This window comes from Dipodomys merriami, unplaced genomic scaffold (genome assembly GCF_024711535.1).
Source record: "Dipodomys merriami isolate MVZ:Mamm:240054 unplaced genomic scaffold, mDipMer1.0.p SCAF_1412, whole genome shotgun sequence".
NCBI classification, from domain to species: domain Eukaryota; kingdom Metazoa; phylum Chordata; class Mammalia; order Rodentia; family Heteromyidae; genus Dipodomys; species Dipodomys merriami.
The window spans coordinates 1-25,010 of record NW_027202730.1 but is presented as its reverse complement, the minus strand read 5'-3'; positions in this window follow the sequence as shown (position 1 = coordinate 25,010).

Sequence of the window (25,010 nt, the reverse complement as noted above, 5' to 3'; positions counted from 1 at the left end):
TGGTCTGTCGCCTTCTAGCCCAAACCAGAAGGGACAAGGTTGTTATCTTGCAAGCATTAGCCGCTTTGGAGAGTGGATCCTCACCCCAGATTTGGCTGTCGGCCCTGAGAGGCAGTTAAGCCTTACCATCCTGCATAGCCTTAGCACCCCGAGGGATCAGGGGATCCCATTGCACCGGGACAGGTATGCAATTTGCAATTTGGGACAGGGTGCAAGGCAAGTGCACTGCACTTGAGGAGATGGTTCTCATCTCCTCAAGAAGAGCATGCTGGGTTGCAAGTGGGTTGATGCCCAAGATCCCACCTCTGCAAAAAAGGCATCGGACGGGCCTGGTCATCACTGGGGAAGGCGCCCCTCAGGCGAAGGCCAGTGCAAGGTCCTCTCATTAATGTCTTAGACAGAGGCCCAACCTCTACTCTTACCTGTTGCCATAAAACAAAGAAGGGGGAACTGTAGGGAGCCGAGGCGAGACTCCGCCCACTCCCTTGCAGTTTTGAGGATTACCACTCCAGACGGTGCTTGGTGGGACGCCTGGGCTGTGCGCGTGCGCGAGCAAGGTAGTGTCCCCAGCCAATCCCATGACACCTGGTGACGGTAAAAGGCAGGCGACCAACAATAGAAAAGACCCGTGTTCGAATTCCCTATATAAGCGGCTGTATTTCGGGTGCACGCTCTCTCGTGCCCAAGCTCTCCTACAACTAAAAGGCTCTCCAATAAAGCGTGATCTGAGAAGACTCCTGGAGTGGTGGTCGTTTTTCCTCGCTGGTCGAGTAGGCGGTCACTACAGATGCCCAAGATCCCACCTCTGCAAAAAGGCATCGGACGGGCCTGGTCATCACTGGGGAAGGCGCCCCTCAGGCGAAGGCCAGTGCAAGGTCCTAATGTTTTAGACAGAGGCCCAACCTCTACTCTTACCTGTTGCCAAAAAACAAAAAAGGGGGAACTGTAGGGAGCCAGGGTAAACGCCATTACAAGATGTCGCCCACTCCCTTTCAGGCGGTGCTTGGCGGGACGGTGGGTCCTGGGCTTTGCGCATGCGCGAGCCACGTAGAGTCCCCAGCCAATCCCGTGGCACCTGGTGACGGTGAAAGGCAGACGACCAATGATAGAAAGACCCGTGTTCCTATTCCCTATATAAGTGGCCATGTTTCGGGTGCACTCTCTCTTGCGCTCAAGCTCTCCCATCAACTAAAAGGCTCTCCAATAAAGCGTGATCTGAGAAGACTCCTGGTGTGGTGTTCGTTCTTCCTCGCTGGTCGAGAAGGCATGCGCCGCAATTTCTTATTTCTTGTGTTTGTTCTAAATGCTAATTTTCTCTTTCCTGTTAAACCTATTCTGTCTTTGACCCTGAGATTATCTTCTATGTCATTTATTTGCTGTGGAGACTTTCTATTTTGTTTTCGATTTCCCTGTCTTCTAATTGGTCCTTTTTTAGGGCTTCTATCTCTTCATTAAAGATTTGTTTTAGGTCTTGTATGGAGTTTCTGTACATTTTTTTCTTTGGGTGGGGGGATTGCAAAGGTTGTTTTTTTTAGCTCTGTCTGCTCTCATATCTTTTAACTGGGCATCCATTTTTTTCTTGGACTCCCTTTACTTCTCAGACTTTATCTTTGTTTCTTATCTCCATGAATTATTTTGCTAATCTTTGTTTGGTCTCATCTTGTTCACAAATTTCCTTGTAGAGGTTTTCCATCTTTTCATTAATCACATTTTCAGCAACATTTGTAAAATATTTTGATAACTATCTTCGAGGTCCTTGATTGTCTGTTCTAATGCCTGGTTATTTACTGTGTGAATTGAAATACCTTGACATATTTTTTCTTGTATTTTTTTTTTCTGATTGGTTGTGTCCATTTGGAGGTTTTCTCTTGGGAAAACTATGATGTTAATAATTGACTCAATGTTCTTGGTTGATTTGCTAGGTGTTGGTTTGGTCTTCTGTTTTGATTTGTTTTTCTGGAATTAGGTTTTTGTCTATACAATTAAGTGTAGAAGTGTAAATCACTTGTGGTGAGACATTGTGATGTTAATACATATGGTTCCAGTGACAGTTCGGACTGTCCAATGGTATGTTGAATTGTCTCTGTGTATGCATGTGGCTTTCTCTGATGTACATTTCTGTTCCTACTTTTTTCTATGTAGCCCTTTTATTTCTACACTGCAGATGTGCCTTTGAATATGATGGCCAATACAGTCACAGCAGTCACTTGCCTGGCTGGGCACGTTTTCATAGATTTCTGTTTTCTAGTGAAGATAGTATAAAATCTTCTTATGAATTTTATGTCTATAATTATATCTATAATTACAGCTGTAAATCTATAATTATGGCTATCTTGGTGTGACTCTCTAGAAGTGGAGTACTGGCCAGGACTCTAAATCTCTGTTTCATTAGAGAGAGTTAGGGAAATTTTCTGTTGTTTTTCTGCCATTGTTTTTCCTCTTCCTCAGATTTATTTTATATATTGTTGATTTTATCACATAATTTGGGATTTGTGATGGTTGTATCAGGTTATTTTTGTTTTCCTGCTTGGGTTATTTTGAAGTAGTTATTTCATGCTTCTATGAAGAGACAGAAAGAGAGAAATATTTGTTATTACATTAAGAGAAATAGAGAAGACATTTTAACCTATTTGCTACAAGTAAATTAGTATTAAGCAAAACTAATGAAAATAATTACTTCTTATGCTACAGAGGACGAGTATAGTACTGGGGAATATCTTGGAGGAAAAGACTTTAGACTCATAACAACTGATGCCTTATATTGAAATTACTGGCTAAACATTCTTCTTCAGAAAAGCAAAAGCTCCATTTCTTTCATATTAATATTATAAAGTCATAATACCTGCATGTGGAATTGTTTTCCTAGGCTATTTTCAATTACATTCTTCATCCATTACATATCTTTGAATGACCAATTCCTTAAAATACCTATATTTCTTATATTGTGTTATAAATCTCAGTATTATAAATACGAATTTATCTCTGAGCCTCATCTTGAGCTACATTCATATATAATTTATGCAGTCTCAAGCAAGAAACCTATTTTACTCTATTTTATGTTTTAATCAATAAATGCATTCTTTTTAGAATTATGTTCTCATCTTTTATATTGCTCCAGTAAACATCATGTTTCTAGTACTTTTAATGAAATATAAGGTTTGGAACTGGAAGCCACCCCACCATTATCACTTTAAAGTAAACCCCTGGAGACTATTTTGCATATAAAAATATAAAAGTGCAATGCCCATGTTTATATATAAATAATATAATGGTTAAGACAATTAGACACAAGGACTACCACATCAATTCTCAATTGACTTAAAGCCACCAAAACATTGTGTTCATGAATATCACTCATTGTTAGAAAATGACTAGTCAATACAAAGTTTATATTATATTTGAAGTTTACTAAATGAAAATTACACCCAGATTTGCTGTCAATATCTTGTTTCCAGGAATACATTTTTTCAGGAAACAGGGAAATAAAAATAAGGTTTGACACAGAATGTAAGATGTAGAAGTATACTGTCTTTCTTTAAGATGATAAGTACCTGCAAATCATGTGATATATTAAAAGATACTATAAAAATTCATAAGAGGATTTATGATCAGAAATGATAGGTAAGCAAAGTAACTGGAAAACTGTATATGTAAATAGAACTTTCAATATAAGATGGCAAGTTTTCAATAAATGGGCCCATAGAATGTAATTCTGTATTTCTAACTCACATCCATATTCGGCATTTTTCCACATACTCCCGTTCTCTTACCTCAGTTCCTGATCAATATTCTTCTATTTCATGATGTCAATTCCTACTAAAATAACAAGGTGGATTTTTTTGGTCTCTAGATCCAATACATTTTAGTATTTTGTAATAGTATGAATTCATGGAGTTTGACTTGAATGTCAAGATTGTAGATATTGTATTCAGGTTACTGTTAATTGGCCTGAAGCATATAAAGACACACAGTATACTAAGAAGAAGGGACTTGATCTCAGGGAAACATACAGGTCCAGGCAAGATCCTGAAGCAAAGAAAAATCAATATAGCAAACACCAATCAACTATAATTACAAAGGAATGGAACTGATCTCTGATGTTTCTGGGTAGCAGCTGTGTGTGTTTGCGTGTGTGTGTGTGTGTGTGTGTGTGTGTGTGTGTGTGTGTGTGTGTGTGTGTGTGTGTGTAGAGAGAAAGAGAGAGAGAGTGAGAGAGAGAGAGAATTTTAGTGTGGCTTCCATATTTATAGACCATAGAGCATTACTTATTAGGGAGGAGGTGCTCATATCAGAGCTCTGATACCATTGTCATCACCTTTTACTGCGAAAAACACTTGCTTAATCTCTAATTAAATAGGGAAAATAAACTAACATCTAACGTGATTGTTTTGACAATTTATTAGCATATTGAAGGCTAAAGGGAGGAATCAGAGATCAGTTTAACCTTTTTCCTCTCTTCTGAATATTACACAGCAATAGATGTGATTTCAGGAGTCTCTTGAAATGTACTGACAGCTAAATTATTAATGTGCTTAATAATATGGAACATATGATGGAGAAATAGATCAGCCAGCAAGCACAAAGTACTAGTGATAAGATCCAACTTTTGAGCAGGTTGCCACATCTTTTAGGAATGTAATTCTTTCATATGAACTTCAAATTTTGTGGCTTTCCCTGTGTGATCAAATGGTAGGAAAGTCCTATAGGAAAGTACTGTACTGTTCAGCCAAATAGAAAATGCTCATGATCCCATCCTCATGTTACATATTTCCATTCCATACAGACTCTCTTTTAGAGTGCTTTCATTTAATATACTGCAGCACCTCATTCTTCCCTGTGGGAGACAGGAAAAAAGATAATTTGTTTGAATATTAAATTACATAAATTAATGGGTACAGGCATGATTTGTAAAATTATAGAAGTTTGTAATAAATGTAAGTAGGGAACATGTCACAAACAAAAAATATAATTAAAATCAAATGACAAGAATAGAAGACACAGCAGTTTGTGCAGGAAAACATACATTAGATTAGTTGCAGAATTTCTAATTTGAGATAAATTTTATATTAGAGCATAATTCCCTTTACCCAAGGATTGAAACACTATTGAAAAATATATTTCTTAGAGATATTTTTGCTTCATAATATTAGGGATACAGGTGGACCCATTGCAACAATGAGATGGACAAGTCATTATTTCGAAAAACGAACTTTACAACTTTGGCTGGGGGTGGAAGTGGGAAGGTATGGGAAGGGAAAACAAAAGAGGAGGCAACAATGCTTTATAAGAAATGTACTCATTACCTTGCCCATTTAATGGTAACCCCTCTGTACGGTATTTTCACAATAAAAAATAATTTTAAGAAGAAAATAATCCCAAAGTAATTATTTTTCTTATTATTTTCCTATTTCCACGTGATTTACCTCCAAATTAGAAATCCAGATATATGATTTAATTTAATTTAACTGAAACTATTATTGAGAATAAGGTTCTTATACTCTCTACATTCGTCACACTAAGATCATCAAATATGGTGACTTTGAAATGATTAGTCTCTTTGTGAACTATGTTAACATTATTTACAATATGAGTGAAATGTTTAAAAATAGTATTTATTTTAGTTTAATTACTCTGAAGAGACAAGAACTGATATAATAAAAGGTTAAAATGATTAGTTTTTAACTTTAGAATTTAAGAAATGTTTTTGACCACATTGGTTACTGGAGCCTTCACAATAAACTCATGAGATAATTTATATTGATGAAGCAAAAATTCTAGAGCTTAGACATTTACAAATACAAAAATCAAGTCATTCAGAATATTTAGATCATATATTAAACAGAAAACTTAGCATTCAAATATCTGAATATAGTAATACATTTAATTGCAGGGTAAGTACTTGTTCTGAAAGGAGATAAAATTGTATTTATTTTTAAAAGTAAACCTAAGTATATATTTGGATAAAAGACAATGTTTAAAATATCACTCATGCAAGACAAAAGATGTACAGTTCATTGCTTTTCATGCCAATTATGTTCTCTAAACTTACTAGAAATACTAGATTACTAACCCTAAATCATTGCTTTGTAGGGAAATAGAAATTTAGTTTCCTAAAACTCATTACTACAACTTTTTGTCAAGCAATTACTAAGTAATTGTTTACATTTTCTGTTATGGAATCTTATTTGATTTTTATTCATTAAATTAAATAATTAGCCAATAACAATATAAATTATGCATAAACAAAGTTTATCTAACATATATATTTCTTTCAAAAGAAAAATGGCACTCTTAAAGAACACTGGAAGGGGGCTGGGAAGGTGGCTCAGTAGTAGAGCGCTTGCCTTGCATGCCTTGAGGCCCTGGGTTCGATTCTTCAGCACCACATAAGCAAAAAGAAAAAAGCCGGAATTGGCGCTGTGGCTCAAGTGGTAGAGTGCTGGCCTTGAGCTGAAGAGCTGAGGGACAGCGCCCAGGCCCAGAGTTCAGGCCCCACGACCGGACCCCCCCCCCCCAAAAAAAAGAACACTGGAAGGCAGTGTTATGTATTTATTAATTTTTAGTTACTTTGTTAATGGTTATTTTCAGAAGTGGCATTTTCATTATGCTCTTTCCATAATATATTTTAAACTTTTGATTATACTCCCTCTATTTCCTTTTTATTATTCTTTTCTCCAAAGATCTTCTGTTTTTCACATCAAATTACATCTTTATATATGCACATATAATCTAATTTTGAAAATTTAATGGGAACTGCAACTTAATTCAAGATGTACAGTGGATTAACAGGATGAAAAAAACCTTGAGTATTTTCAGTTAACTTCTGAATTGAGCTATCATTATTATTTTGATTAGGGTTAGGATCCCAGAGAGAATTAGAATTAGGGTTAGAGTAACAGAAAATTTAGGTTCAACACAGGATGACCCATTGAAACAATGATACTCACAACACACTCTGTTGAGAATGAACTTTACACCATTGAGAGAGAAGACTGAGGGATGTAGGAGAGGGAAAGGATAGTGGGACAACTACAAAAAAGGGGATAACAATGCTCTACAAGAAAAGAACGAATTACCTTACACATGTAATTGTAATCCCTTTGTAAGCCTCTTTACAATAAAATAAGATTTTAAAATTAATGAAAAATAAAACCTGACATAGAAATATAAATAGAAAATATAAATAGAAAATGAAATAGAAAAACACTTTAAAACTTTAAAAATTTAGGTTCAAAATGCAAGTAAAATTTAGACCTACACGCTTAGCAAGAGATATGATAAATGTGAAATAGAGGCTTGCTATTAACATTATGATTCAGTTATATGTAGGCTTAGGATTAGGCAAGGTGTTCCAGTTAGAGCTGGGGTTAGAATAAGAAAAAAGATGTAAGATACTGTGTAAAACTGCAACATACTTTAGGAAGAATGAATGGCATCAAAGTTAGAATGAATGCAAACCAATGTCGGTGTAATTTTAAACATTCAGATATAATTTGGTTTAAACTGTGAGTTACTGTTTTAGTTCTTGTTAGGATTAGGGAAGGACAAGCTTTAGGGTAAAATTTACTTTTCACTAAGAAATAGAAGCAAAAAAAATGAGTGATTTTATAGAATGCAAACAATTTTACTTACATTAACCATTTGTTGTTAACTCGGATTGTGATTAGGATTTGGTTTCTGGTTAAAGCGGTTTGAGGATAGAGTAAAGAAATGGATTAAACTCGTGGCTCACGCCTATTATCCTAGCTACTCAGGAAGCTCATTTCTGAGGAACACAGTTCAAAGCCATCCCAGGTAGGAAAGTCTGTGATAATTTTATCTCCAATTAACCACCAGAAAACAAGAAAGTGGTGCTGTGGCTCAAGAGGTAAAGTGCACACCTTGAGTTAAAGAACTCAGGGATTGTGCCCATGCCTAGAACTCAGGGATAGTACCCAGGCCCAGAAATGATGCCCCACTAATAACAAAAAGAAAAAAAAAAGGAATGGGATAAATGTTTAGTAAATCTGAACTTATTTTAGGTTCTAAGAATTCAGGAAAAGATATTAGAAATATATTGTACTTCCATTATCACAGCTTTTCCTGAATGTTCCAGTTAGGGTTCAGATTAGAAAAATAACAAAATATTGAGCAAAACTACAAATTATTTTATGAAAGATGGATTGAATCAAAGAAGGGATTAATAAATCTAATGTATTTGTGTGGCTTTTAGAATCCAAATGCAATTGGTTCTAGGGTTAGTGTTACCTTTCTAATTTATGAACTAATGAATTAAAGGCACAATTCTTTCATTCTTACAAACCAAGACAGTTACAATTGTGAAAACAAATTCAATTTTCTACCTGAAAATATGTCTTAAAATATTTTCCAACCAGGATTAAAGAATAGTGAACAGGGTGTCGTTTATTAAAATTAGGTAAATTGATGATAAAGGTTTCAAAAATATCTAAACACTTGGGATAAAAATTCAGACATGTTATTGGGAAAACAGACATTCTACTAGCTCTAGCTAGGAAATTGTGTGTGTGTGTGTGTGTGTGTGTGTGTGTGTGTGTGTGTGTGTGTGTGTATGTGTGCACCCACCACAGGTTTTCAACTCAGGCCTGGGTCTTGTCATCAGCTTCTTCTGTGCAATATGGCACTAAACCTCGTAGCCACAGGTTTTCTTCTGGCTTTTTAATAGTTAATTTGAGATACATATTTCATGGATTTTCCTGTCAGGACTTAATCTTCGGATCCCCAGCAATCCTTGGGTGAGCATTACTGTGGGTGCTACCAAAAAGTGACAGTTAATTAAACTGGGAGCAATATGGAATATTTTACTAGATACAAAGTAACCAGTTCATTAATGTGGGAGTAACAGGATCACACTAGATTGCCTTCAAACACATTGTTTCTAATGAGTTTAACTGAATCCCCAAACATAATCAAACCTATTAGCCACAATGTATGAAGTAGCACATATTTATGATGTAGAATATGTACAATGAATTATATCCTGAATCAAAAGTATTTTCTGGGTTTGCAGTAAAGAAATAGAGTGTCCCAAGTGGAGGCCTGTAGTGAGCAGCAGAGCATCTGCTTAATGTGATTCCAACCCCCAGGAAAATAAAGAAGTAGAAGAAAGTGAAAGTGTAGGAGAAAGAGGAAAGGAAAGGAGGAGGAAGGGGTAAGAAAGGAAGAAGGGCATAGCAGGAGGAAGAAAAGGAGGGGAGAGGGAAAAAGTAGAGGGGAAGAGAGAAGCAAGAGGGGTACATTACCCTGGGGAAGAGGATCAGGAGAGGATGCAGGAGGAGGCAGATAAATGCAATACAACTAGAATTGTTGGAAAACATTTTGCATAAGTAATCTTCATGTGCATGGCAGGATTAATTTCTAATCAGAGAGAGATAGCACAGTGACAATAGGTGTGTTACCTGTTGCTCGGTTATTTTATTCATTCTTCAGTGAGGAATTCAGATGAAATCCTGAGTTTGGTGTTTTACAGAACACTTCAGGATTTCTTTTTCATGAATCAAACATGGGAAAGAACTAAATGGAACCTTCCTGAGTTAAAAAAGAAAGTTTTAGTGGATGCTTTTAAGTTTTTTGTCTTTTCTTTTTTTTTTTTTTTTTGGCCAGTTGTTCAGTGCTCCAAGGCTGTGCCTTGGAGCCCTTTCCAAGTCCCCATGTGTGCATCCATTCCTGTAGTCTCTGTTGTTGTGGGTGCTTTCTCAGATCACTCGTTGAGAAGTGTGGCCCCTTCCCTTGCAGTGGATGTGCAGTGAGTGTATGTGTGGGCATACTCCCCAGCATTGTCAGATGAGTCCCACCCACCATGCCCACCTAACTTCCCAGTCTCAGTTTTTCCATTTCACCCAGGAGCTGGCAGTCATGGGGCTGGAATTGAGTCCACTGATGACCTCTCCTCCAGTTGTGCTGGCACTGCTCGTCAGTGGTCCTTGGTGCGAGTGCCATCCCAGGGAGACTGTTATGGGTTCACTGCCTACACCCATGGTGTGGGGTGGGGGGACACTATGTTTATACACTGCACAGTCCATGTGAGAAGGAAGGCTGGGTGTGCAGCTAGCCACCTTGAGGCCAGGCAGCACAACCTCGGTTCACCTCATCAGTCTTTAAGTTCATCTGTGGACTGGAGCCATGTGCTAGCCCCTCTGCCAGTGGGCTTGTGAAAGCTGCAGAAGCTCAGCAACCTGGATCCCCTTCAGCATCTCTGTGGACCTCCATTTTCTGGTCCCTGTGGACTCGGGTGCAGGTCCATCCTTGCATATGCCCATAACTACCAGAGGAACCTGGACTTGCAGAGTATCAGCTGCAGCACCGGGGGCACGAAGCCTCTTTGGCTTTGCTGTGTAGCCTCCTCCATCGTCCTTCTGGTCCACATGGGCCCATCTCTTGATGCCATTCCAGGGATGCTCTTTTTGGAGGCAATGGGCTCACCCCCTACCATTGATGGTATCCAAAGCAGGGGAATGGATTTGGCCTTGGCAATGTAGGCTGCACAGGGGGAAAGCAGGACTTGGGGTCTGCCCTGACTATCCCTATGCTTCGGCACCTGAGTCTGGATTGCTTGGTTAGGTCAATGATGGAGCCTTGTTGGCTACAGCTTACTGCAACAAGTGCTGCACTTGCTGCAGCACCAATGTAGTGTCTTGGACCCCCTCGGACACCAAATGGACATCTAATGGGTCTACATGGGCTGGAGGTGGGTTTCATCCAAGGACTTCATTAGAAAGTGCTACTCCCCTTCATTGTACTGTAAGCAAGCGGTGCCACATATACCTAATGGGTGGATATGCGTGATACTTTCCTTCCTAGACTGATTCAGAAATGTGATCCTCTCAAATTCTACCACTTTAATAGTGTGTGCTCCAGTTCTGCTTACCTCTAGAAGATATGACAGAAATAAATGATTACAGGTAATTTGAGTGAATCATTGGCTAATATAGGTGATTTTATATTAAAATGTAGGGTAAGTTTGAAAGTAGAACCACAGTAGTTAGATATTTTGCTAAGTAATTTTGTTTCACATTAAAAACACATCTCTACCAGAATTAAGGCTTTATTTTGCTGTTTGTCAAGTTGTATGTCATTTGGGAAACTTCATGTCTTCCATATGTAATAAAGGACTTTGAATGGTCTGATGTGCTGGCTCACATCTATAAACATGTTTAGCAATCAGAAAAAAAAATAGATCACAATTTGAAAATAGCCTAAACAAAAATTTAGGAAGTATCAATCTCAACAAAATAGTGAATCATGTTGAATCATGCCATTCATCTCAGCACCACCAGAGGCTAAGTCGCTGCTCAGTACCTGTGTCACATACATCCCTGGCTCACTTGGAGGCAGTCACCTCTCCTGATCCAGAAGCTGGGCTGGGATTTAGCCAAGAGGAGGAAGGAGTCTGCCTCACCTTCCCTGGGTGGACCTCACAGAATGCAGTGTATTTGCTTGCTTTCCTCCTCCAAAAGGCTTGAAATGCCATGCTGCTAAGTGTTCACAATTTGATTCCAGTGACCTGTGGTAGAGGTGTGAGGAAATATTAAATTAAATTTCACATTTGCCAATTGAGTTGCTCTTCCCAGCCTGTGAGTTCAACTCAGCAAGTGTTCATTATTTGAGAGTTGAAAATACTGAGGTAGAGGAGATTGGGAGGTTGATTGAAAGAGAAGAGAGATAGAGAGAGAGGGGGAGGGAAGGAGAAAGAAAAGAAAGGAAAGAAGAAAGAAAGAAAGAAAGAAAGAAAGAAAGAAAGAAAGAAAGAAAGAAAGAAAGAAAGAAAGAAAGAAAGAAAGAAAGAAAGAAAGAAAGAAAGTGATAGAGAATGAATTGTTTGGAGTCAGGAGTCACATGGCAGAGGAACTACCAGTATTTGGTATTAGGTCTGACCCAGCATGCAGACCCTATGCAGACACCTCCCCATTTCTTGGCTGTTTCCACCCTTTATGTGTTAACTAGGTATCTGACACACCTGGAGACAGCCACCTACCCTTCCTGCTAAGTCACAACCTGGTCAGCCTCTGGTTACACTTTACATGTGGCTACAGGTGAATCCCAAGCGTGGAGGTAACATCCAGATACAATGTGGCCAGCCATTTCCCTTGCCTGGCCATATCTCATCCAATCCTTGGCCTATTTATGTCCTGACACTAGATTAGGTTGCACCCCCATTTTTTTACACGCCTCTCCGACATGTATGGCATGGGCAGCAGTTCAGTAAATAAACTACTTTACCTGACTGAATACCATGTGGTGTTCTTTTCGATGGCTACCTAATGAAACTTACCTAATTAATATACCTTACACTTCAGTGTTTCTTTTTTCTTTAATTTTAATTTTTTTGTAAACATATTGTACAGAGGGGTTACAATTACATGGGCAAGATAATGAGTACATCTCTTATCAAGCATTGCAGCCTCCTCATTTGTTGACCCTTCACATAGCTTCCCAGACTCCCCACGCCCCCCCACCCAATCCCTCCCCCCCACACCAAAGTTGTTAAGTTTGTTTTTGACATGAAAACTTGTACTTCTCATAGTTGCATCGGGTCCACCTGTATCCTTAACCAACTTGTTTTTCCCCATCTCCTCCACAAATTATACCGACATCAAATATAGTGAAAGCAGGGGTTGTATTGTGGGGGAGGCACATACAAAGCTACAAAGAAATAATCTTGTAAATGAGTTAGAAACAAATGCATGAAAGAAAGAAACATTTAAATACTTATCTAAGGGTTCATTTTCCTAACATTACATTATCTGACCTTTCCTGCTTGACTCAAACATATACTAGATATCTCAAATAAGGGAAACGATGGGACCTTTGTTTCTTTGGGCTTGGCTTACTTCACTTAATATAATTTTTTCCCAGCCTTTCCTTTTCCTAACAAATGGGGAAATGCCATTCTTTCTGATGGAGGCATAGAATTCCATTGTTTATATATACCACATTTTCTTGATCCATTCATCTACTAAGGGGCATCTGGGTTGCTTCCATATCTTAGCTATGGTAAATAATGCTGCAATAAACATAGTTGTGCTGGTAGTTTTAGTGTGGTCTTGTTTGAAAACATTTTGGTAAATGCCCAAATGTGGGATTGCTAGGTCATAGGGGAGCTCTATGTGAAGTCTTTTGAGGAACCTCCATACTGCTTTCCAAAGTGGTTGAACAAGTTTACACTCCCTCCAACAGTGAAGTAAGGTTCCCTTCTGTCCACATCCCCTCCAGCATCTGTTGTTGTTAGAGTTCTTGATTACAGACATTCTGGCTGGATGAGGTGGTATCTCAATGTTGTTTTGATTTGCATTTCTTTTATGGCTAGGGAGGTTGAGCATTTCTTCATGTGTCTATTGGCCATCCTTCTTTCTTCTTCAGAGAAGTTTCTCTTCAAATCTTTAGCCTACTTATTTATTGGGCAGTTGGTCTTTGAGGATTTGTTGTTGAGGGATTTAATTTTTTGAGCTCCAAGTATATTTTAGATATGAGACCCTTGTCTGTTGTATGGCTAGTGAAGATCTTTTTCCAATCTGTGGGCTTTCTATTGATCTTACTAGCTATGTCCTTTGCGCTGCAGAAGATCTGCAACTTCATGCAATCCCATTTGTCCAACCTTCTTTGATTTTTGGGTTTCTGGGTCTAAATTAAGAAAATTTCAGCCTGAGTCAAGGAGACCTATGGTTTCTCCTATTCCATCCTTTAATGTTTTTAGAGTGTCTGCTTTGACTCCGAGGTCTTTAATCCATTTGAATTTGATTCTGGTGCAGGGTGATATATAAGGATCTAGTTTTAGTTTTCTACAAGTAGTTAATCAATTTTGCCAGGACCATTTTCTGAAGAGGGTGTCTTTCTTCCATTCTATTATTTTAGTTCCCTCATCAAAGATTAGTTGGCTATATGCCTGTAGGTTCATTTCTGGGTTTTCAATTCTGTTCCATTGGTCCTGAGGTCTGTTCTTCTGCCAGTACCAAGTGGTTTTGATTACTATGGCTTTATAGTAGAGTTTGAAATTTGGTATTGATATTCCTCCAGCAGTGTTGTTTGCCTTGAGGAGCGTTTTTGCTATTCGGGATCTTTTATTGATCCATAAGAATTTTTCGATTGCCTCTTCTATTTCCTTGAAGAATGAGGTTGGAATTTTGATAGGTATTGCATTGAATTTGTAGAAACCCCTGGGAAGTATTGCCATTTTCACGATGTTAATCTTTCCAATCCATGAGCATGGGAGGTTTTGCCATTTTCTAAGTTCTGTTTGGATTTCCTTTTTCAGATTTTAAAGTTTTCATCATAGAGGTCCTTCACTTCTTTGTTTAAGTTAATTCCTAGGTATTTTATTTTTTGAGGGGCTATTACAAATGGAGTTATTTTCCTAATTTCAACCACACTTTTCTCATTGTTGGCATAGAGAAAAGACATTGATATTTGAGGGTTAATTCTATACCCTGCTACTTTGCCAAATTTTTGAATCAGCTTGTGTAATTTAGGAGTGCAGTCTATGGGATTGTTTAAATACAAGATCATGTCATCTGCAAAGAGGGAGAGTTTTATTTCTTCTTTCCCTATTTGGAACCCCTTTATGTTTGCATCTTGTCTTATTGCTGTAGCAAGGCATTCTATTACTAGATTGAAGAGAAGTGGAGAGAGTGGACATCCTTGTCTTGTTCCTGAGTTAAGAGGAAATGGCTTTAGCTTTCACCATTAAGTATAATGCTGGCTGTAGGTTTGTCATATACAGCCTTTATTGTGTTGAGGAATGTCCCATGGATTCCTAATTTTTCGAAAACCTTCATCATAAAGGGTGTTGGATCTTGTCAAATGCTTTTTCTGCATCTACTGAGATAACCATGTGGTTCTTATCCTTGCTCTTGTTGATGTGATGAATAATATTAATCGATTTGCGTATATTGATCCAGCTTTGCATCCCTGAAATGAATCCTGTTTGATCGTGGTGTATGATTTTTTTGGATGAATTGTTGTAGTCGTTCGGCCAAAATTTTGTTGAGAAGTTTTTCATCAATGTTCATCAAAGAAATTCATCTATAGTTCTCTTACTTTGATGAGTCCCTGCCTGGTTTTGGGATGAGGGTTATGATGGCTTCATAGAATGTGTTCGGTAGTGAACTTTCTCTTTCAATTTCATTGAAGAGTTGGAGGAGTATTGGTGTGAGCTCTGCTTTGAAGGCCTTGTAGAATTCCGCTGTAAAACCATCTTGTCCTGGACTTTTCTTAGCTGGGAGGTCTCTTATTGCTGTTTCTATTTCAATGCTTGATATTGGCCTGTTAAAATGGTTTAACTCACCTTGGTTTAGTTTTGGCATGTCAATATTTGCTACGAAAAGGTCCATTTCTGTCAAGTTGTCAAACTTATTAGCATAAAGTTTTGAGAAGTATTCCCTTATAATGTTCTGAATCTTGGTTGTTTCCGTGGTGATGTTTCCATACTCATCTCTGAGTTTATTAATTTGGGTGTCTTCTCTTCTTTTTCTGATAAGATTTCTAAGGGTCTGTCAATTTTTTTAATATTTTCGAATAACCAACTCTATGTTTTGTTGATTCTTTCTATAGTTTTTTGGATTCTAATCCATTTAATTCTGATTTAATTTTAATTATTTCCTTCCGTCTACTGGATTGGGGTTTAACTTGCTGCTCTTTTTCAAGGAGGTTTAGATGTGTCATTAAATTGTTGGTTTCAGATCTCTCCAATTTGTTGATGTAGGAGCTCAGAATTATAAACTTTTTTCTGAGTACTGCCTTTGCTGTGTCCCAGAGTAGCTGGTAATTTGTCTGATCATTTTTGTTGAATATCATGAACATTAGAATTTCCTTTCTAATCTCTTCCATGACACACTCGTGATTCAGCAGTGTGTTGCTCAGCCTCCATATTATACCGGACTTTGTTTGGTGGCTGTTGGTGTTGAGTTCTAAGTTTATTCCCTTGTGGTCAGAGAGAATGCAAGGTATAACATCAATGTTTCTGAATTTGGACAAGTTTGCTTTGTGGCCTAAAATGTTGTTTATTTTAGAAAATATTCCATGTGCTGCTGAGAAGAACGTTTATTCTGATGCTGCTGTGTGAAATATTCGGGAAATGTCTGTTAAATCTAGTTGATCTATGCAGCTGTTTAGATCTGTGGTTTCTCTGTTGGGTTTTTGCCGAGTTGATCTATCTAGTGGGGAGAGTGGTGTGTTAAAATCCCCAACAATTAATGTCTTTGGATTTATGTGGGATTTTACACTTCAGTGTTTCTAGTTTTGAATCCATGGATATTTTTTCTGACACATGTGTGTTCAGTATCTACAAAACATATGTACTAACTTATCATGTAACAGTATTATTTTGCCTGGAATCTTTTTTTTTAATTTGTTTAATTGTGAAAATACCGTACAGAGAAGTTACAATTACATGAGCAAGGTAATGCGTACATTTCTTATGAAGCATTGTTGCCTCCTCCTTTGTTTCCCCTTTCTATCCCTTCCCATCCCCCTCCTCTCCCGCCAAAGTTGTAAAGTTCATTTTTTGACATAAAATGTTTTACATCTCAGTGTTGCAATGGGTCCACCTGTATCCCTATTTAAACCATTTTTTCCCTTCCCTTCCACAAAGTATAACAACATCTGAATCTTTAATAGCATCCTTATTAACCTTAAAGTCTATTTTCCTTGCTTTGTTTTGTTTTTTGCCAAACATAAGCAAAGATTTGGTGGGACATTCTGAAAAGATCTCTGCCCTCATATTTACTAATCACCCTGGGCTTCAACCAGTGAGGTACCAGCTCAGATGATGGAACTTTGAAATTCGGGAAAGCAGATGCACATCATAAGGCCCATGGTTTTCGGTTTTCTCAGATTATTTTTTAAATGTAAGTGTTACTAAGGTGTGTACAGTGAGTTTACCATTTCACAATTCATGTCATGTGTATATTTTTCTTGTAGACAATGGCATCTTTTTCTGAGCTTTCTCCCAGTTTCTTTTTTTGTTGTTGTTGATGTTTTTTTATTTGTGTACCTGACCTTCAGCTTGAAATCAGGATTGGTTGCTGCCCCTGGGTTTTTGTAATCAAGCGTACTCTACCTCTTGAGCCCCAGCTTCCTTTATGGCTTTTTGGGTGTTAATTGAAGAGAAAAGTCACAAATTTTCTCACTCCTGCTGTCTTTGAACTGTGATCATCAGCCTCCTGAGTAGCTAGGATTATAGGCCTGAGTCTTCAGTGTCCAGCTACTAAAGTGTTGGTTTTATGCTTCCCTGGTTGTGTTACAATTTTCCTCGACTCTTAGCACTAATACTACATATTGCCTGGCTCAAATCTGAATTGGTAGAACATACTTGTATTTTGATGAAGACAAGAATAGGAAACTATAGGCCATAGTAACATATAAACTAAACAAATCCCTTGGAACATGGCATAAAAACAAGTAGGTTTATTGCCAGTTGACTGTGTCTTTTCTTTATTGTTAATTCTACATGGCCTATGAATGATGTTAAACATATCCAAATGACCATTGGCAGAAATAATGTTTCTCATCCTGTTCTAAAATTAAAACAAAAACCAACCAAAAAATACTACTTATGAGTCCAGCAATTTTCTCTAATTAAAGACCAGTCTGCCCCAGTTTATGAAAAAAAATATCCTTTATTCAAGTGCTGTTGCTTTTTCTAACTGCAAATATAACAAAATCTGTTGTAGTCTATAGAATTGTATACCACAGCTGTCATTTTAATTCACAAGAAGTTCAGCCATTAAAAAGTTTATTTATTTTTTGAGTCAATTGTGGGGTGAACTCAGGGCCTGGCCACTGTCCCTGTGCCTCTGTGCTCAAATTAGGTAGCACTCTACCAATTGAGCCACAGGCCACTTCTGGTTTTTGAGTTGCAAATTGGAGATAAGAGTCTTATGGGGACTGGCTTTGAACTGCGATACTCAGATCTAAGCCTCGTGAGTAGCTGGGATTATAGGCATGAGACACTGGCACCTGTCTTCAAATAGACATTTTTAAAATGATGAAATGCTTGGTGCCTTGGGCTCACATATATAATCCTAGCTATAGTTATTATTACAGGTATGAGAAACAAACACTAGGTGTGTGTTGTTCATGATAGTTTATATTGGCATGTTTTAATATAATTTGTTTCTTATACTACAATGCTCTTATCTTATATTCTCCTAGGTGAGAGTGATAGGTGCTAGGCAATGTTGAAACTTCTTTGGTTGAGATGGAGCCATGTGGAAATTCTTGCCTACAATTGCATACAATTGAAATCCTCCTGCTCTCAGCTCCCCATGGACCTGGGATGATAAACATATTCCATCACGCATAGCTAGTGGTTGGGGAGGGTTGCAGGTAAAACTACAGTGGTCTGGAAGTGATGTCCTAAATAGTTAGCTTTACAGGAAAAATCTTGTTGTATTCCATTTCACGTTGAAGTAGTGTACGTACATACTTACAGCATACAAAGATAACACGCTTCCTTTTAAAAATATAGAATAGTCAATATAATTAGCAGGTTTATGTCCTAAAACATTGAAGCTAATGTATTTTGGTAACCTCCTGACTTTGTTAGCTATTTTGAAATATACCATAAACATGAATACATTGATAATGTGCACTAGAAGATTGGAATTTGATAGAGATAGATATAAGTTAGACTATGTATAGGAAATAAATATATATCTATTGCTGCTCTGAAGAACATTATCACATATTCACCATGACAATAGTTTTCCTGCAGTGTAGAATTTTCCATTTCAAAATCTGCCATTTTTCTTTACATTCTCCTTATACATATGAATGTTTTCCTGCTTCTTATAATGCTTAGAAAGTATTATAAGATGGAATTAAATAATTTGTTGAGTCTAATGAAATTATCTCATTTTGTTTGGTTTTGTGATGCTAAATCATTAAGGCCATGGTTTCCTGAAAGTTATGCTAGCAGACTACATCACTAAATTGTATTCTAATTACATCTTATTATTATATTTTGATATAGAGTTTTGCTGTTGCTGTTTTATGATATAGAGTATTGTGAAGTTGGACCGAAACTTGAAACCCCATTGCCTCCAGTAACAATGCTTCATCACCAGGTTCTGGAGGCTTATAATTATAACTCTAGTTAATCAGGAGGTTGAGTCCTGAGATTTAGTTCAGTTAGCCTGAGCAGGAAATTTTATGAGTCTCTCCTCTCCAGTTCACTACAAAAAGCTTGCAGTGGAACTGTGGCAAAATTGGTAGAGCACTACATTCAAGGGAAAGATGCCCCAGGTTTGCTATCTAGCCCCTGAGTTCAAGCCCTAAAACACACATTTGCACAGACACACATTAACACACATACACACACACACACTCCACACACATGTATAAACACAGAATTGCAGGCAGTGTTGTACCTTAAATTCTTATCCAGAGATTGGACAACAGCTAACTTATTTCTGAAGATTTTTCCTGATTATTTTGAAGGAGAAAGGTAGTTCATGGGACAGTCATGACAAGACTTTAGTGAGGAATAGTTTATAAACGACTAGCTTATAAAACAGACAGGAGCAGTTTTTATCTTTAAATCTTACATTCCTTCAACCACAGTATTTTTAATCATTGAATTATGAGAAGACAATGTAACCCCTCTTATCTTCTCCCCTTCCCCTCTATCATAAAATATGACAAAAGTTTCAAAATAATCTTTTATCTTACAAGAATGTACACCTGTAAAAATATCTGACTATATGTGTAAGGTTTGTTTCTCAATACTTGTATGATTTTCCACATGACATCACACAGGTACTTCAAGAGCAAACAGAAGATTAGGAAACAAAAACCTAACAATGTTCTAGGAAGTGGATGTCAAAAATAGATGCAAAAAGCACATAGCAGGCTGAGAGGGCCCTGAGAAGCAAAATGATTGGTGCAGATGAGAGGAATAGTGACAAACAAGGCATGGATCTGACTTAGGAAGGGTTCTATGAGGCTGAGACCATGCTGGTTCCTAGGCCTAGCTGAGGATGTTGGGATTTGACAATGTCCACATGTTTATAGATTTTTGTGGGAGAGGAGATTTCAGCCTCCAGTTTGTCTTTGGCATGTTCTTATGTGAGCAAGCAGCTTAGATCATTGGGCTCTGAGAGATGACACTACGTCCCTCACAATGGAATATAATATGGAACTCTGAGAGCTAAGCAACTGTAACTGACAGTCAGCTCAAGACACCTCATGTGGCCTGTAGCTCAGGAACAAGAAAGATGTTCCTGTGTTGTTTTCAAAGTTCAAGAGACTCAGGTCTCAGCATGAGAGGTGTGCGTGCCTCACTTGATGCTGTAGACATTGGATCAGTGCTAAACATGAATCCCATATCTCAGGCCTTTTTATAAGAAGAAACCAAGGGAATCACAAGGCAACTCAGGCCAGGTATAACTAGGACAGGAAATCTATTTAATCTCGACCTAGCCCACAGTACAAACTTCTTATTCTGTGATTTTATATGTGTTTACTGAGAAAATATTTGCTGTGTACTTTTCAATCCACTCTATTACAATTACTCATTTTGAAGTGTACTCCCATTTCCATGTTTCAAAGATCCATTCTTTTTACCACCTCAGTGTGACAATCAGTCAGCACAAACCCTGAATGTGCCTGATAATTTATGGAACTTGGATTCAGGCATGTTGGAAATGCTGATAATGGACCTGGTCCCTGCCTACAAGAAAGGTGATATCTTCTGTGTTGGAAACTTTCTCCAGCATTTTAGAGAATGGGCCAAAATGGAGCACTTGCTGGATGTTCTGTTTAAAAAGTGAGTGTTCCTCTTTCAAACCCAGGGCGGATGAGACCACCTCTGGAAGATTATTGGAATACTTGGTACCTCTCTGAGAGTGTTTCACTGGGGTCTGGTCACAGGAGCTTGGCTTGAGACAAAGAAGTACCCTCCATGACTACTTCCTTCGTATTGGGCTGCCAGAACATTTCATTTGCCTCATAAGCTAGTGGAAACATAGCAGTTTGGTTGCTGAGAAACTATGATTAAAGGAATGATTCAGTGGCACCCAACGTCCACCCTCTCCTAGGAAATCACTATCTTGGAAGCCTTTGAAGGAATATGGACAGAAGAAATAATGTAACTTGAACTTGAATTTGGGGCCTGAGTGCTGTCCCGTTCGTAGCACTTTACCACTTGAGCCCCAGGTCCAAGTCTGGCCTTTGGCTGGTTAATTGAAGAAAAGTGTCTTTACAATTTTACAAACTCGACTGGGTTCAAACTGTCATCCGGATATCTCACTCTCCGGATTAGTAGTATTAGAGGCATGAGCCATTGTGCATTTGTTTGGAGAGAGGCATGTAACCATCCTCACAGAATTTCCTTGAAATTGTGTAGACATATCTCCACTTTTTGTCTGCCATATTTACATTACCATGTGGGACTTAGCCAGTCCCATGTGTGTCCTGTTATTTCAGAAAAGGAAGAGCATAGAGTTATTCTCCTTATCTCCTGCATTGGTACAGATCCTTCTACTATTACTGGGAGGAAGATGAACAAGATGAAGAAATAAGTGGACGTTGGCACAAAGAGAAGTTCTGTCTTTGAAAACTGGGTATCTTTGAAGTTTCTGAATCAAAGTCAAATTCTTTTTTTGCACACCAGTTGTGATTTTCCCCAGGGGGTTGATGCTTGCCACGTCAGTGGATAGCAGATTACACAGTTGTGGATGTGGTTGTTATTTTGGACTCTCATGGATGACAAGGAGGGTTGTGTATAACAAGTCAGATCCAGTGGAGAAACAATTTCTTTTCCTGTCACATGGGAAATTTTAGAGGATTGTATTAGAGAAATTCCTAGAAGTGGGTTGTGAGGAGCATCCTGCATGTAGGCGTCTTTACACACTTCCCAACATGCATGTTCTGCCAGAAAAACGATATATTAAAAGGCTCAGGAAGGATAGGGCGTACTCTCATTTCTCTTGTCACCAATTTGCCAACAGCATGGTTTGTTCCATCTTCCCTATGTGGATGGACTTCTAACTTGATGATTTCTATGAGCAGAAGGACCATGACACCCTGAAAGAACTTACACAGTATGTCAAACTCAAAATGCCCTCTTCAGACTTCCTCTTCTGCTTCCATGTTCTTCTGGACAAGCTGGAGGAACGCATTACCCATGAGACCAAGAAAAATAGGAAGAAGTCCTTGTTTAGATGCCTCAGAGCTGGTGTATAGGGATAGAACCTGGGTGTCTAGGGATGTGCTGAATTGGCCAAGAGCCCTTAGTATGCCCCAGCTTGGCAAAATTCCTTTTATGGATATTCTTTGCCAGGTAATACCTTTTCTCCTTTTGAAAGAACTTGGAAGTAGCCACTCATTAGAAACAGCCTACTTTCTCATGTGTTCAGTTAAAACTCAAATTCTACAGATTCTCCCATTACATCCTCATAAAAGTTTAGTCAAACCTTAACATCAAGAGTTCTAAGACTCCTGTATCTATTTCCATTCTCAAGTTTGCATCACCATAGAGCAGCTCCTGCTGAACTGCAGAAAAAGAACCCATCAGTGATGTCATCTACGGTGACTGATAGAGATTGGAAGCCATTACTGATCTCCAGAAAGCATGTGAACATAGAGTTTTTTGAATTTGTAGAAAGGCCCAAGCAGGTTTGAGTCCTGTTGACATCCTAGTGGTTCTGACCACCACATGTGATGAAGGTGCACCTGCAAATACCATCAAGGAAGAAGACAATCCAGAATGTCTTCCATTAATATTCACAAGCCACCTAGATTGGCTCCAAAACAGTCAAAAAGACACGTCTTGGTATGCAGGGTAAATGTGTGCTAATGGAAAATGACCGCAGTCTATGTTCAGGAAAACCAATAAATGAGGTCCAAAATCTAGATTCAGTTGGGGAAAGGGAATCTTTCCTCAGAGAATACCCAGACCAATCTGTCCTCCTGCAGGGCTTCCAATTTCCAATTGAGAAATTAGAATCTTTCTCTCCCTGGACTCTGAAAGAAAATCCTGTCTTTAGTGAGGAAGTAAATACCTTTTGACTTTGAGGACTATGAGGCAGAATTCCTGCTTGAAGGCAACTTAGAGACCAATTTATATTTAGAGTTTCCTTTACCCCTTCCTGGGAAAATCTTTAATTTTCTTTTTGTTCTGGTTGTTGTAAAATGTTCACTCTATTTATTTTTCTAACTTTATTAAAATATCAATGTTCTTGATATATTCCCGATTAATTAATATTAACTATGTTTCTTTATAAGCCTACATTATGAAACATCGTACACACGTTTTGTATTGGTGGGGGGGGGGACAGAGTGACAGGAGGCTGTACAAGAGAGCCTACTGCATATAAAGGAACTGTTAAATGCACACGGAGAGGCAAAGAAGCCAGGCCATGCCTGCATAGGGTGATAAGGTGGCTAAAAATGTCTAGGACATCACAGATCTGATGTGTAGAAAACTATTCTGTCAATTGGGAAAATGCACAACATTTAGTGGAATCTGGGACACTCTTCCAACAGTGAGTTCAAATCTTTATACATCTTCATTGTGCTTTCAGTAACATGGAAGAAAAATTTGGCCCCAATAATATAAAAAATCTTTTTAGGTCTGAAAATATTTGACAAAATATATAGGGAATATGTATAAAGGAAAGTAAAAGCCATCATCAATAGAAGAAAGAAGGCTTACGTAGATGAACAAACACAAAACCAGGAAGAAAAATAACATGATTAAATAAATTATATATACATACATGTTATATTCTTGATGTTATATATATATATATATTATATTATATAATATATAAGATTGAATATGATTTTTCAAACTACAAAGGCATTTAAATTTTTAGTCTTGAGTATATATTTCACAAAACTTTAGTGTAAATTATTATTGGGGAAAGTAGTGATATAATTTGATTATAATTATATGAATATATTTGTGTGTTTCTAGATCTAACACTGATTATAAATAGATGAATAAACATATACATATATTTTTATATATCTGTCTATGAAGTGAATATAATGAAACTGACTACACTATGTATAAAAAAGCAGTTAAAAGCTGAGTCCATGAGTATCACGCCTTTAATCCTAGTGATGTGGGAGGCTGGGTTCTGAGTTTTAGTCTCACTTACCCCCATGGTCTTAGATTTTTAGAGGAGGTCTGGGACCCCCAGTGTAACAAAGAGACACATATGCAGTGGGATCACACTCCCTGAACCCAGAGGAAAGTCAGTAGAAATCAGGACAAGCCTCTTATGATAGTCTACTCAGTTCCTGTACCAAGATGGCTATCTGTAGAACATCAGATGGAGATTTGTCATTCTCTCCTAAAGGGTCTAAAAATAGCCTTCTGAACTATAGTCTCTGACTCTACTGAATTAAACCTTATTTCCCTTCCTAAGCTGCAAACACATGGAAATATGGCAAGGGCTCAAGAAAGATGGACAAAGACTTACAAGTACATAAAATTATATACTCTGTTTCAGTAATTCAATGACAAATCATCAAAGCATGTATTCAATTGTTCTATTTTTAAAGGAAATGGAAACATACTCTGAGTGTATCAGGAACTGGGTGACAGTTTGTTTGCTGAATTCTTGAAGGCACTCCTGGGCAAAAGAGACACATATATGGGGGAAATTGTGTCGGGGTGGGTGTCTTCACACAGCTTCACAAAACAATGGCCATAACTGCTATGATGTCACAGCCCCCTTTGCCATAGCCACAAATAGGTGTCAGGTACTGGTTTTGCCCTGTAGTGGACTCAACAACACCAAAATAAACAAAGAATGAGAGGAATGACTACCAGCCACCAAACTTCAGCTTGAAGTGCTGTCCTGACCAGAAGCTAGGATAAATTGAGCTGGAGAAGACTGATCTCCATGTAAGGCTCCTGAGCACTAAAGACTAAGCATTGTTACAGATGTTTGAGAAACAGAAGTTAATGTGGCTCTCTCTTTACCAATTCCATGCTGAAAAGAAAACCAGAAATCATAATGAGAATTTCTATAAATCAAAGACAT